The sequence below is a fragment of the Aythya ferina genome (genome assembly GCF_964211825.1).
Source record: "Aythya ferina genome assembly, chromosome: 13".
Lineage (NCBI taxonomy): Eukaryota > Metazoa > Chordata > Aves > Anseriformes > Anatidae > Aythya > Aythya ferina.
Window position 1 is genome coordinate 8467579 of NC_140311.1, and position 13566 is coordinate 8481144.

General features: G+C 46.1%; 1 long non-coding RNA gene across 1 annotated transcript; it reads right to left on the reverse strand.

Annotated features, from left to right (window-relative positions):
- Positions 1-173: 173 nt before the first annotated feature.
- Positions 174-10195, reverse strand: LOC311444232. Its single transcript, XR_014697762.1, has 4 exons — positions 9940-10195; positions 9761-9862; positions 5372-5506; positions 174-292 (listed from the first exon to the last, which is right to left on the reverse strand). It is a non-coding gene; the product is annotated as an uncharacterized lncRNA (long non-coding RNA).
- Between the last annotated feature and the right edge of the window lie 3371 nt (positions 10196-13566).

Here is a 13566-nt window from a genome sequence, read left to right on the forward strand (position 1 = left end):
CAGTGGACATTTTATGGGGTTTTGGCTTTTGTGACACACAGAGGTGGCATCTTCTTGTCTCGGGGGCACTCCTGGCAGCCAGCCTCTCTAAAGGTAGTGTGGACAAGCCCAATATGCTGTGGAGGTGCAGCGTACAGTTTGGGGTGGGTTTTGTGTCAGCAGAAGGATTTCCCACCAAGGCCAGCCCTCTGCCAGCCTGGCCCAAGCTGCTACAGGACCATCCCAATGACCACTTCTACCTCTCATCACCATCTTCCACTGTGGGGTCGGCTACCCCGGATTCTGCAAGGTCCTGGAGAGGAAAATTACAGTGTTTTAAGGCGACATTTTTCTCATTCATGTGTGAGTCACCTATTTGTGTTGCATGATTCACATTCCTATACATTAAAGTTTTGCCAGTTACTCAAGTGAAGCTAAAAATGACATCCTTTATGCCATCCTTACCCTCTGAGCAAGAATATAGAAATCACATGGGGGCGGTCACACTCATGTTCAACTACAAATATACTCAGGGGTTCTTGAGGACTTTCCTCAAATTCACAGATCTATGGGTCTGAAAACTGAGAAAGTGTAAAGTAAACTGGAGACTTAGGATTGTTGCCCATGCTGGACCTACCCTGTTCAAAGGGTGGTTCTCTTCAGAAAGGATGTGACTGGAGGCAGTCTCTCTCCGTTACGACACGGAGAAATGTTGCACTGTGGCAAGGAGCACAAAACACCTCTGTTTAAGGTGAGGTTTTGCTAAAGAAGGCTAAAGCCAAGAATTTCAACGTTAGGCAGTCTTTCCATCCTTAACTCACTGTGGTTTGAATCAGAAAACAACTCACACTGATGTTAGTTAAGGACAGACTTGTGGCTCATGCTGGAATTACTTTATTTTCTGACTTGCCATTTTATTAAGTCTTTACTGTTATTAAAATATTTAGATTATTCTGCACCTTTTAAAAATATATAGCAGTAAAAGGTTTCTAAGTGACAGTTATACATCTAAGTTACCTAAGAGCCTGTAAAGAAGTCAGTTTAATGGGTGGAATAACTAAGGTATGTATTTTCTGAAAGTTTGTGTTGTAAACTTAAAGGCAAAAATATTTTTATTTAATAAAATTGGGGAAGAAAAAGGGCTTTCTATTAATAAAAAGCTTTCTTAATTGTATACAGTGGCTCAGTGAATAAATGAATGAATATCCACTCATGGAACCTCTGAATCCTGCCTGGTTCATTCTACTCAGACATACTTAAATCACTTCTCATCTTACATTTTAATGACCTGTAGAACAGAATTCCTGAAAAAATCCTGACAAAGGATGTTGGAGGGTTTTTGTTTCAGCTGCTAATGCATTACCATTTTGGTTCCCTCTGTTCCTCCTCTGACTCTGAGGCTCAGCTTTTCTTTTTCAATCCATTAGTTACCTTGATTTTTCTCCCTAGAATCCTGCTGACTAGTTATCTCAGCCTTGCCTGATTTTATATTCTCTCTCTTGATGGTACCTGTTTACTTTATATCAGAGAGAGTTCTGGTTCCGATCTGTGCTTCCCTTTTTGGGACCATACACTGAGACTTTTGGCCTTTTATGCATTTTTGGCTTGCACACAACTGAATATAAAATGACCAGGACTAAAAAAAATATTTAATAGAGTAAGAAGAGGACAATTGATATGCATGGTACAATGTTTTCTCCCCAATAACTGTATTTGTAGTTAAAACCCACCCGTGGCAGACTGGCTGGGAGGACTGCAGTGACAAGAACATAAGCAAAACGTTCTGCAAAAAGGCAGCACTTGTTTATGCCACACTTGCTCAAAAAGCCCTGGGATGATACGGTTAGCAAAGCCAGGAAAGAAAATCTGTCAGGGAATCTTAAGTAATCAGTCAGTCACGTAATGACTGAATCATCAAGCCAGGCTGTGAAGTAAGGTAGGCTGGCACCATAACATCTAAGAAAAGGGTTGTAATATTGTATGCCACTCTGTAATTAGCAAGATCTAATTTGTTCATTAAGAAAGTCAGATGGTCAGTTGCTGATACTGCTGTATGAAAGGACTTCCCTGCTCCTTCCCAGCCTGCTCTGTAAATACCTGTTGCTGCTGTTTTCCAAGACTTAAAATATGTCTATAATTCACATAGGACATCTCTCAGGGCCTCACAGTAGCAATGTGACCCAATTCAGACCTTCTACTGTTTTGTGCATTTAGGTACTATTTTGATGTTGCTGGTGTGAAAATAGTTATTTTTACACCAGAAGACTGCAGGGAGATAGTAAAAACACTAGGCTCTTTGCAAGTGCCTGTACCATGTTAGCTAGTTTAGACTCACCACAAACAGTTGGGATTTCTCTCAAGCTTCCAAACATAAAGTGTCATTACACTGGTAAGTAGAAAAATACTGTGTTTTAGAGCTGTGGACTCCAGGGACTCCTCCCAGTGATTTTCTGGGATGAGGAAGGGAGTGAATGTCTGATCTCATTCCAGTAGAGCTGATGCAAACTCACTATTAGCAAAGACCCCATCAGACTCGCATGTCTGTCTAGGAAATGGAATGCCTGGTTTCTACACATAAGCAGTGGATCTGGGTATTTAAAACTCCTTAGTGCCTTTGCAAAGTTCAGCTGGCCAGTGCAGTACTGTCCTGGGCTCATGAGGGTCATCCCATGTGATGAACTTAGAGGCCACTCCACAGTTTTCTTCCATACACTGTTCTCATAATACAAGCAGTATATCTAAAGGGTCGTCAAGTAGAAGTGGAAGACCGCATCAAAAACTTGTGAAGTCCAATGCCTTTCATGTTTTTACTTTTGAAGCACCTTCCAAAGATGTTTCAGAGCTTAAAAGTTGACTAAGATGGTAAAAATGGGCTACATATTTATTTTATTAATGAGAACACCAGAGATGTTAAAGGAAGAATGAAAATGTTTTTGGAAGGGTATAATTTCTCCATTCTTCGACGTATATCATTTTCTGATTCATGGGTGCTAGGAGTCACTTTGTCTTAGAGGCAAGTTATTCAGCAGCTGCAGAATTTCCAGCACTGCTGCTGGAAATTGCGGGTACTCACTAGTGTAAAAGACAGATGTAGCTCTCATCAATCCCATATTACAACTGTGATATTTCTACAACCAGTTAATCATTTAAAACGACAAAACCTTGCTGCTGGTCTAGAAACAGTACCATAGTACATCCACTTTTGCCCAGGACTCTCCTTTCCATGCCGTGTATCCAACCTCCCTGCCTCCCCTCATTCTTCAGCTCCTGCAGCCTCTTCCCTTCTTTGTTTCCCCTCTGACATGGCATGGTAGCTTCTAGCCTCCTACTGTCTGCATGCACATAGGTGAGTGCCAGGACATAAAGTACAGGTTCCCCTTGTTCCCAGCATGGTGATAGCAGCTCAATGCCACCAGGAGAACCGGCTGTCAAAAGCCTTCTCCAGCTCTGGGTTCCCCTGATCAGCAGGTGCACAGAGCTTCTTCATCACAAATGAATTATTTAGAGAATTCAGCTGCCAAAGTCTGCCAGTGTCAACTAAGTGTTCAGAAATGGAATTTTTCATGTAATATGGCCAAATTGTGTGCTTTATCCTGGAGACAACAATGGCACATCCTCAACACTAAGGTGATTGCTATACCGCATTCCACATCCTCCCTCAAAAGCAATGGGGCACATTTATTCTTTTTCTTAACAGGGCAAAATGATACATCTGCCTGCAATCTTCTTAGAAATGTCTGAACTATTTGTTAATTGTCACTTCCTGCTGTTTTAAGGAAAATAATCAGGCTGAGGTAAATGATTAGGATGGATAAGGTGGGTGAGGGATGCTTGTTCACCATCTCATTCAATGCAAAGACTAACGATCATTAAATCAAACAAGCAGGTGCCAAGTTTAAAACAAACAAAAGTAGATACTTTTTTGCAGAGGTAATAGTTAAACTGGGGAACTCATCGCTACGGGCCAAAAGTGACTGGACAATTTAATGGAAGAAAAAAGCATTGGGAAATACTATTTATAAAACTAGCACCTCTGGTTGAGGAAGTATGTGAGCTGCAAATCCCTGCAGGCATGTGCAAGCATTACCCATCCTTACGCTGTTCTCACGCGCTTCCCTAAATCACTGCTACTGGCTCCAGTCAGAGATGAGCTACCCTGGTAGACAGACTCCCATTCTGGCATAATCTGCCTGTTCCTGTGTTGAACTTTCAACCTGGAGGGTTAGCACTGGGCCATAGAGTACACAGCTGAAATGAAAGGAACGATCTTGCAATCAAGGCAAAGCTACTTGCTAACAGCACAAATAGACGTGGTACCCATGGTACTAAATGAGCCTGTAGCACAGTTTTGCTGTTCCTTTCCTGGGAGTTTTTCCCTGACATTATAAAAAGATCAGCCAGTTCTCTTTACACAGGTACTAAGCTAACAGTGAATGTGTATTGTACCTATGTGGTGAATGGTGAGTCACTACGTGATTGAGGATTATGATAAATTGAATGGCCTGTTTGCAGGTTCAAGGACAAGCTTTACACCTTTGTCATAAAAGATCCTTCTCCTGGTGAACTTTATATTTCAATATAGTATTTGGCTTAAACAAACCGGTCTTCTGTAGGATAGTCCTGTTCTTCCACGGTTGCAACAGAAGTGAGATAGTGTTAATATTGTGTTTCTGACCTCTTCATTACAAATACACTCTACTTATACTTCCATTTGTAAAACAAACAATATGCTCATACATATATATGTAATTATAACCAGTTCAGTAGTTTAACATCACAGAACATTGATCTTCTCAAAAGAATGTTCTCATATATTATCCTCCCTACCTGAAAACACATTTTATTCTTTTAAATAACTCTTCCCTGCTCTAACTTCACCTTAGCATGAAAACAAAATTTCAGCAAAGCTTGCACTCTTGGAATACCAAAAATAGTTTGGCCACAACAGTAGAAGGGGTGAAAGAAGTGAGAGGCCCTGCCAGTGGGCAAAAAAATGCTGGCCCAATCAGCACAGAGTCTTTGCATAGCTGGTCCAGCCATATATATAGATATTTACTAAAATACATACAATATTTATAGAATTAAAAACATTTCTATATAAGGAAATGGCAACAGGAAGCTGGGTCTGGTAGAATTCCTATACTAAAAAAGCAGCTGCTCCACAAGGGCTGATAGCCCTGGGCAGGGAGCTCAGGGGTGAGATGGAGAAAAAAAGAGAAAGACAGGATGGTTCAAAGGAGAAAGACAAAAGAGAAATTAAGACTTTTTTTTAGGGAAGGGAAGGAAAGGGAAGAGAACGGAGGGGAAGAGAAGGGGAGTGAAGGGAAGGGAACTGGTACCTGTACTCAGTAATTCTCACCTGGCATTGTCCTAAAAGAATGGATCTGCTCACCTTTTCTACCACATCTTTGGTCTTTTTCAGTGTTTGGTTTCTCTTGCTCTCCAGAAGAGGATGGTCTCATCAGCTCAGGCCCCAGGTATGCTGGTCCAGGCCTACAGCAAGGCTGCAATGATTTGATGATGGCAACTGGGGTGAAAAAAATAGAAAACTTTAGTTCTAGGAGCAGTAGCTGGGAGTGGGAGGCAGCTTTTCCCTAGCCTTGCCAGACTGTTACCATCAACACAAGGACATGCAAGCACATGTACATGCACACACACGTGCGTGTAAGCAGACACAAACACAGAAGCACACCCATTTTCAAACAGTCTCCCTGTCTCTCCTGAGAGGCTTAATGATCTGCCAGGGCCATGAGTTAGCTTTGTACCACTCCACCACATGCCTTGCGAGCCCGTTTCCCTCCGTGCTGGCTGCAGCAACAGTGCCTGCCTGTTGGGCCCTGACAGTGCTTGGCTCCTGGGAAGAAGTATTCACACACGATGGCAGCTCAAAAGAAAAGTTGAAAAGGAATCAAAGCCATCTCTGTTGAAATAAACATCTGCTCTGCGTTCAGTATCGTGGCAACAGGGCTCACAAAATGCACAGGCAGCCCTCCAAGGGCTCCTGGCACATCACAGCTATCAGTACCTGCTGAAAACAGGCTGGCGGAGTGGTCACAGCCCGGTGGGGAGCGCAGATGGGGATGCTCAGAAGAAAAAACTTGGGTCAAAGCTAGAAATAACTTCATAGTTCCCTTGGAGGAATACAGCTTAGAAATTCACCACCCCTGCAGCGACGCTGGCAGATAGGAAGAGACTGCGGCAACATGATTTCTTCGACAGGGCTGGGGCATGTGCTCATTACCCTGATCTGTGACCAGTTTCTTCTCCACTGCCCCAAAGTAGCAAGAGGAAAAAAGCAGTGGGATGCGGCTGTGGAAGAGCACTTATCCCTGGAGCCCACACAATAAGCATTTGGTGGCTCTCAGTTAACAGCATCGTGCAGTTCCCCAGGGAACAGTCAGGGTGGGAGAGACCCGTTGCTTTTGTCTCTGCCTACAGCTTCTGCAAGGCCAAAGCAGGACATTAAATGCAAAACCCCTATTCTCCTTGTTGCCGTCTTTGAATTCCTGTACCCCTGCAGAGGCAGGGCTGTGACACAACAGCAAGCTGAGCCCAAGTGGCACAGTGAGCTTGAACAGCTGGGACTCTATTACTGTCACAGCCAGTGGACCCAAGTGCTGTATTTGTCTTCAGTACCTTTTGTTATTAATGATGATAAGTAGGGGTAAGACCACACCTTGGCTCATGGAGACCCACCTGAGCCTCTAGATGGAAGTTAGTAATGTTGGCAACAAGTCTTTTTAGTAAGTGAATTGGATGTGTTTGAGCCAGGAATCAATCTGAAGAAACAACCTGATAATACCCCTGTTACTGAGCTCCTTCCCAGAGCAGAAATGCACATTAAGCAAAGGAACCCGATACCTTCCTGGGAGAGGGAACAGAGAGATTTTTGTCTGTGGTCTGATTTAGCCAAATTCCTCACAGAGCACTGAAGTGACAAACATGGCCTTCACTGAGAGCTTCAAAAGGAAATTGCTGTTTGCATAAAAGACATGCTAAGTTGAGTTGGTTCTTAAAAGGGGACTTGAGCAAGAGGAGAGAGTGGAACAAATCTCTTGGAAAAATGTCCAAAAGCCACTGGATTGTGGGAAATGAAGCTCAACATCTGTGTCCCAGTTGGGCTGTCACTTGATGAGAACAGCAAGTGCCCTGCTCTGGGCATGCTGTTAGACACCACAGATGGTGGTGACTCCTGTGTAGGGAAAATCAGGAGATGCTCAAGACTTCAACAAGGCCAGAAGGGGGGGGGAAGAGGGCACTATGAAGTTGAGAGGGTGAGGACAGTTCAGGGTTTTGCTACTTTTACAGCAAAAGAGAGTGAAAAGATAACAGAACTAAAAAGGAAACATGGCTACCAGAAATTCCTGCTAGCTTTTCATCCTAATTTGAATATGTAAGTAGGGTGAGCTGGAAACTTTCCTGCCTTCACAATTCTTGTTTCCAGGAAGTGAAGCCTCAAGCAATGCTGCAAACCAGCCCAGTTGCCCGTACAGCAGCAACTGGTTGAGGGTGAAAACAGGCTGACAATGGTGTGAAGAACTCTCAGTTCTGCAATCAGACTTTTACAGGTAGTCTTGTAGGTAAAACAACCCCATGCAAGCGTCTCTCTGTGTGAATGGATGAGGCCAAGGCACCAACATTGTCATATGGTCTTTGTGGGTTCAAAGGTAGACTGACTGCTGCGAGGAAAGGAAACTTCCAGTACAGCCCTGTTCGTAGGGAGTTATTTTTCTGCCAACTAGGAGCAACCAAGAGCAGATGACTCATAAGTACGCTTCTTTCCCGGCTGCTTTGGAAGCTCTCCTCTATCTGGTCCAACTGCTACGTACGTTTATCCCTTGTGCTGACGAGGAAGTCAGACGTAAATACGTGGATCAAGGCCAACAAGGCTACTGGTAAGACTGTAAATGGCATGAGAATGGCAGTGTGACTTATGTGGTAGAAGACTGCATCCATAAAGAGCACGGTGGTTGATGTATCCTCTGTGTGTGCTAGTGTTTGACCAGCGTTGCATCCATGAAAGGGGGCACACTTTTAAATAAAATGTAAATAATAGTGAGACTTAGATAAGTACCTTCTTCTACAAGCAGATGTTGAACAGCACATTCAGTCCAGGAAACTGCCACTACAAAGGTTAAAGTACATGGAGGATATGAGTGAGAAAGGGAAGAGGAAGCCTTGCAGACCCTATTACCATTCACGGCTAACAAGCTGCTGAATACATGGGGCATTGGTTCTCTCTTTCTCAATGTGTGAATGAGGAACAACAGCAGAATAACCTACCAGCGAGTACGAAAGGATCCCCAGGAGACGTGTCAAGAGTGCACTCCAGAGCCTGATCTTCCTGCTATGTTTGGAGAGGCTGCCACAGGGCGAAATGTTTACTAGACTGACTCAGATACTAATGGGAGTCAGGGGATAAGTGGGAGAAGAGAGAAACAAAGGAGTCAGTGCAGCAGAGGAGAGCTGAACTTTCATAAGAGGGAAGTGAGGAAAGCTTGTTTATGAGCTGCTTTGTCAGGAAGTCCTGTGACTAACCTTATTTCACTTACTGATTTTATGTACCAAAATTGTATTTATTGCATGCAGGAAAAAATGTACAACACCACAGTGAAAAGGTGTGCTCACCTTCCCTTTGCAAGATAGAGCCAAATCCCTGGCAGCTCTCTTGCTGTGAGCATGGCCCACCAGAGCACAGCTTTACCTTTCAGCTGTGACTGTTGTGGAGGGGCCTGGAAGCAGATTTTGTAATCCCAGGGAGGAAACAAACACGGTTAAGAGCCACGTCCTCTTGCAGAACTGTGGGTTGGTTTTTGTTTTCTTTCTTTTTTTTTTTTTTTTTTTAATTTAAAATAAGAAAATATGATGTGCTGCAGCTTTGTGTTGTGTCAGTTTGACTGCTCTCATACAGCATAACGTGGCGTCTCTTCTTTTTCCATTCGCCCTCTCCTGCATCTGTTCTCTATTCTCTGAACTCAAAGGAAAGGAAAACTATGTCATTCTGTGGTTTCAATGGCAACTTATGATCACATAGGAAATGTACAGAACTGCATAGGAGCCGTCTCTCGCAGAGCTTTTCACTTTCTGTTCATACCACAGAGTGAGCAGAAGGCCCAGCAACAATCTGGGAGTTTGTGCAAGCCAGACAGGATGAACACGAAGCACAGCATCACCTTGAAAAGCGTGTGTTAATGGCATGGCAAGTCAAGGAAGATGCTGACAGACTGAAAAATTCGAGGGAGGAGAATAGGGAAGGCTCAAGGGCAACAGTGCTAACACAGAAAGATTATAGCAAAATACACTTAACTTGGTTAAACATCAACTCACAGATAAGAGGAACAAGCCAGCCTCCTGAAAGGGTTTGCACAAGCCAAAACAATGAACAGTAGGGCCAAGACCCTATATACATGTACAACAAAAACAAATAAACAAACAAACAAAGCAATTTTTGGAAACAGGATAAATAACAAGAAAAATGTTATGGTGGCAGGAGGTACTAGCCCAGATGGCAGCACCCAGTGAGTAGCATCTCAGGTCTGTCACTGCTGTTTTATGCTCATGCTGCACGCTTCCATGGCTCTGACTTGGGCTGCCTGGGAACGAAGGACTGGTACAGGTACTGGTAGGCAAGGTGAGCAGACGCCCTCAAATGGCCTTTCTGCCCCACATCCTGCTGCCACGGAGGGGAAACCCTACAAGGCTCTCTCCTCCCCGCCAGCTCCCCAGGGGACGATGGGTCACTGATCCACAATTGTAAGGTCAGAAAGCGTAAGTCATGTACCCAGCCTGGCCCAACATGGTGTCCTTGCTCAGAGGTTTATGCTTCAGCTGCTTGCCACAGCCCTCCTGCAGCCTGCGAGCTGCCTCGTGGCAGCACTGAGACCTAAGAGACAGGCCCTGCAGTGAGACACTTAGTCTAATGCTCCCATGGATTAGGTAGGTTCAACCTGGCCACCTTACCTGCCTAGATGTCTTCTCTGACACATCTTCCCATGCTGTAGTTCAGTGGTTTATGGCTGCTCTGATGGGCGCATTGCGGCTGCTGGCTGGCTTATCCCTTGGAAAACACCAACCTAACTAGCAGGTTTTGAATGGCATGCTGGTGGTGTGACAGCATGGGAGGGAAGACCATGCTGTCTTAATGGGCCCATTCCTTAATTTGTAGTGCTTTGCTTTCACTTCTTGCAGGGATGGGCCAAGTTGGTGAAAACCTGCAGTGGAGGAGTACAGAGAGATGAGACGTGGCTAGCAGCAGCAAGTGACATCAGAGAGAGATACGTGCACTGGGATGCCACGACTCCTCATGCTTGGTCCTGGTGGTCCCCCTGCCTGCACCCCTCCTGCCTCTTTTTCATGGTTGATGCCAGGGCAAGAGCTCAGCATCCCCTACCTCCCTCCAAATTTCTGCTGTGCTTCCAGCCTGGGAAAGGAAAACACAGCATGTCTGGCCCTGCGCTCTGCAGGGTGGAGGAGGACAAGGGTTAGAGTCAGGCAGCGAAAAACAGGAACCCACCCACCTCTGTACCAGCTCCCAACCAGTGGACCATTCCCATGGGTAGCTGCCCATTAAAAAAGATGCTCTGAGGAATGGTTCTGTGTCCCTGCAAAGGTCCTATTTCCCAGGCCACTCCACACCAGCCTATTCCATTCAAAAGTCCCTACCTGCCTCTGCTTTGGGGAATAAAGGCAGGGAGAGAAGGCAAGCAGCAACCAAAATCCTTCCAGGTGTCAATCCTCACTGTGGTTAGCTGGGAGAGGCAGCAAAACTACAAACAGGCCTCTCAAAGAGGCAGTGAGCACCTGGTGAAGCTAGACCTCTCCCCCAGTTATTTCAGAGATATTTATCACATAGCACTGACACCTGCACAGCACTGCCTTTGAAGCTGATTTGTTTAGGAAACAAAATTGAGAGAAAATAGCCAAGTCACCTGAGGTGTCTGAGCACGAAAAGGAAGCTCAATAGTCAATTAGCTCTACTCTGATGCCTGGAGTGGATGAGATTTGGGGGTGGAGGAGAGATAAGACAGCAGATTACACTGACTTTCATTCATTTGCAGGTTCAGCCGGTTTAGCAGGATTTCTGTCTGCTGACATCAGAGTGCTCCATGAGCAGAAGGCAAGGCAAAGCCAACATATTAAATTTTAAGGAAACGCCAAAGAGACTGTCATTAGTGGCTTATTAATAAAATATCACTGTTCTCTGTCATCTCAGGCTTTCGAACAGGGCCTGGGCACCCCATTCTGCCTTTTGCCCTTAAGGTATTTCCCAAGTGTACTTTACTAATTTGGGCTTTTCTGGCCGAGCAACTGCAGGTGCTTTCCCATTAAGGCCAGAACAGGGGCAGTTTGTACAACTGCACCAATTGCTGGGGAGAAGGAAATCATGTTTGAGCTCAGTCCCCGGGACACCTGTGGTGTTGGGGCACCCGCTGAGGGCAGAGAGAGGTGCAGTGGCAGGGGAGGCTGGGTCGGTGCTGAGTGGTGTGCGACCGCAGCACCCATATTCTGGTACTGGAAGCCCTGAAACAGGATGCAGCACATCACCAAACCACAACCTCCCAGAGTGGCTGGCCAAAGGTCGCAGGTTGCTTAGTCCCACTTGTTAGAAAGCATGGATTCACTTAAAGCAAGGAAAACGGGTTTTTTAAAGTATCAGACACTGGCTGGTGCCGGGGTATAAGGGTGGGAGGCGGCTGCAGGAACCCTCTCTGCAAAAGGAAATGTGAGCCCTGCTGCCGACACCGGGTAACTCTTGGGTAGTGCAGTCAAATTTCTTAAAAAAAAAAAAAAAAAAAAAAGTTGGGAGGTGGATTTGTAAACAGCTCCCGGCAGCTGCACACAGTGAGCAGCCCATCGATCCCTCTGCCCCCCTCTCACCCTTATCCCGTGCTTTGCACCTTCACCAAAGCCATTTCCTGTCTCACCAGGTGCTGCACAAAGTTGGGACAAGGGCAGAAAAGAGGAAGGAGCAGGATGAGCTCACACCCGAGGTGTAGACCAGGTGCATTCTCATGCAGAAGTTCCCTGCGCTCTGGGAAGTTATCAGAGCTGTTAATTACTCACAGCCGCATGTCCCTGGTCTACCCAAACAGCAGGAGGGATGTGCACCCTCCATTTACCTTCACCTAGCCCCAGCCTAGTCCATGGCCTGGAGCACACGGGCACACCTTGGAGCACACCTGCATGCCCCTGAGCACGCCCGCACACCCAGCCCTGGCAGCGTGGCCAGCTGCGAGGTGTGCGGGCTGCCAGGGCATGTTTGGGGGGTGGGGGGGCCAAGGCAGGTCAGGGGGGTGCCAGGGCATGTTAGGGTGGTGGGGATATAAACATGCAAGGGGGGGTGCCAGGGCTTGGGGCAGCTAGGCGTGCACTGGGGCTCCTGGACGTGCACATTGGGGGGGGCTTGGGCATGCACCGGGTGGGCCGGGAACACAGCACAGCCCGTGCTGGAGGCGACAGGCTGGGAAGGGACAGGGCAGCACTTGGGGACCCGTTCGTGGGAGGCTCCTGCCCCCCAGCGCCGGCTGCGGGCAGTGCCGCGCTGCCACGGCCGGCCGCCGTGCTGGGCTGCTGCTGCTGGGTTTGCAGCAGCAGGGATGCACATCGGTTCGACAAGCAAACAAACACAAAGAAGCATCCCAGAACTGGGCACGAAAGGGACGAACTCCGTGTGGGTGATGCCAGCTCTGTCCCCCTAAGCTGGCCGTGCCGCTCTCTGCTCATTAGTCATCTTGCAATGAAATGTTGGACTGCACTCAAATTTTACATTCCCATTTCTTGCGAAAACCTGACTTTTCAGAGGTGCAGAGGGGGCGGAACGGTTCCATCTTCTCCATCATCACTTTTGGGTTTTGTTCCACTTTCACCTGACTTCATTAAAGGGCCAGGAGGGTTCCTCCACCCATGAATTTACTCCTACAAGCTTGTGAAGACAGGAGATAGATGAAGCCCACGAATGCATCCCAGGATAGGAGAGATAGCATGTACCCCACTACCTGCCAAGTGGCTGTCAGGAAGCACAAGGCACAAATCTGCAGGAATCAAGGCTTCATTTGGTTCAGTGCTCACAGCCTCTCTCTTCAGCATGAAAAGCATGACACCTTTCTCCCTGACCCCCCTTCAAGCTAAGAAAAGAAAATGTAACAGGAGCCCAGGCTCTCACTAGAAGCTAGTTATCCTGCAGCATTAATAACTACAGACATATTCAAGCTGCAGCTGGCAAGAGCATTGCCTCAGAATATTTGTAAACGAGGTGCAAAGTAACACCAGGACCTGACATGAATCTTGCAGTGTTTGACATTTTCCCAGAGCTCTGTGTCCCAGAGATAAACGGCTACAGCTTCCACTAGAAAGCTTTTACCTTCCTTATTGTTAAGGGAGAGCCAAGAACTGACTTGATTACACCAAAAAGGCAAAGAATCCTAAGGAGGGGAAAAAAATTGCATGGTGTGATCCATCTGTATCTGTTTTATATCAATCCTAACCAGTCAGCTTGGTTTCTGAGAAGTTTAGCATAGTGCATCTCCAGAAGCACCATGTTATTTGGATTTAGCCTTTAAAACAGAGGCTTTTTTTTTCTTTTTCTTT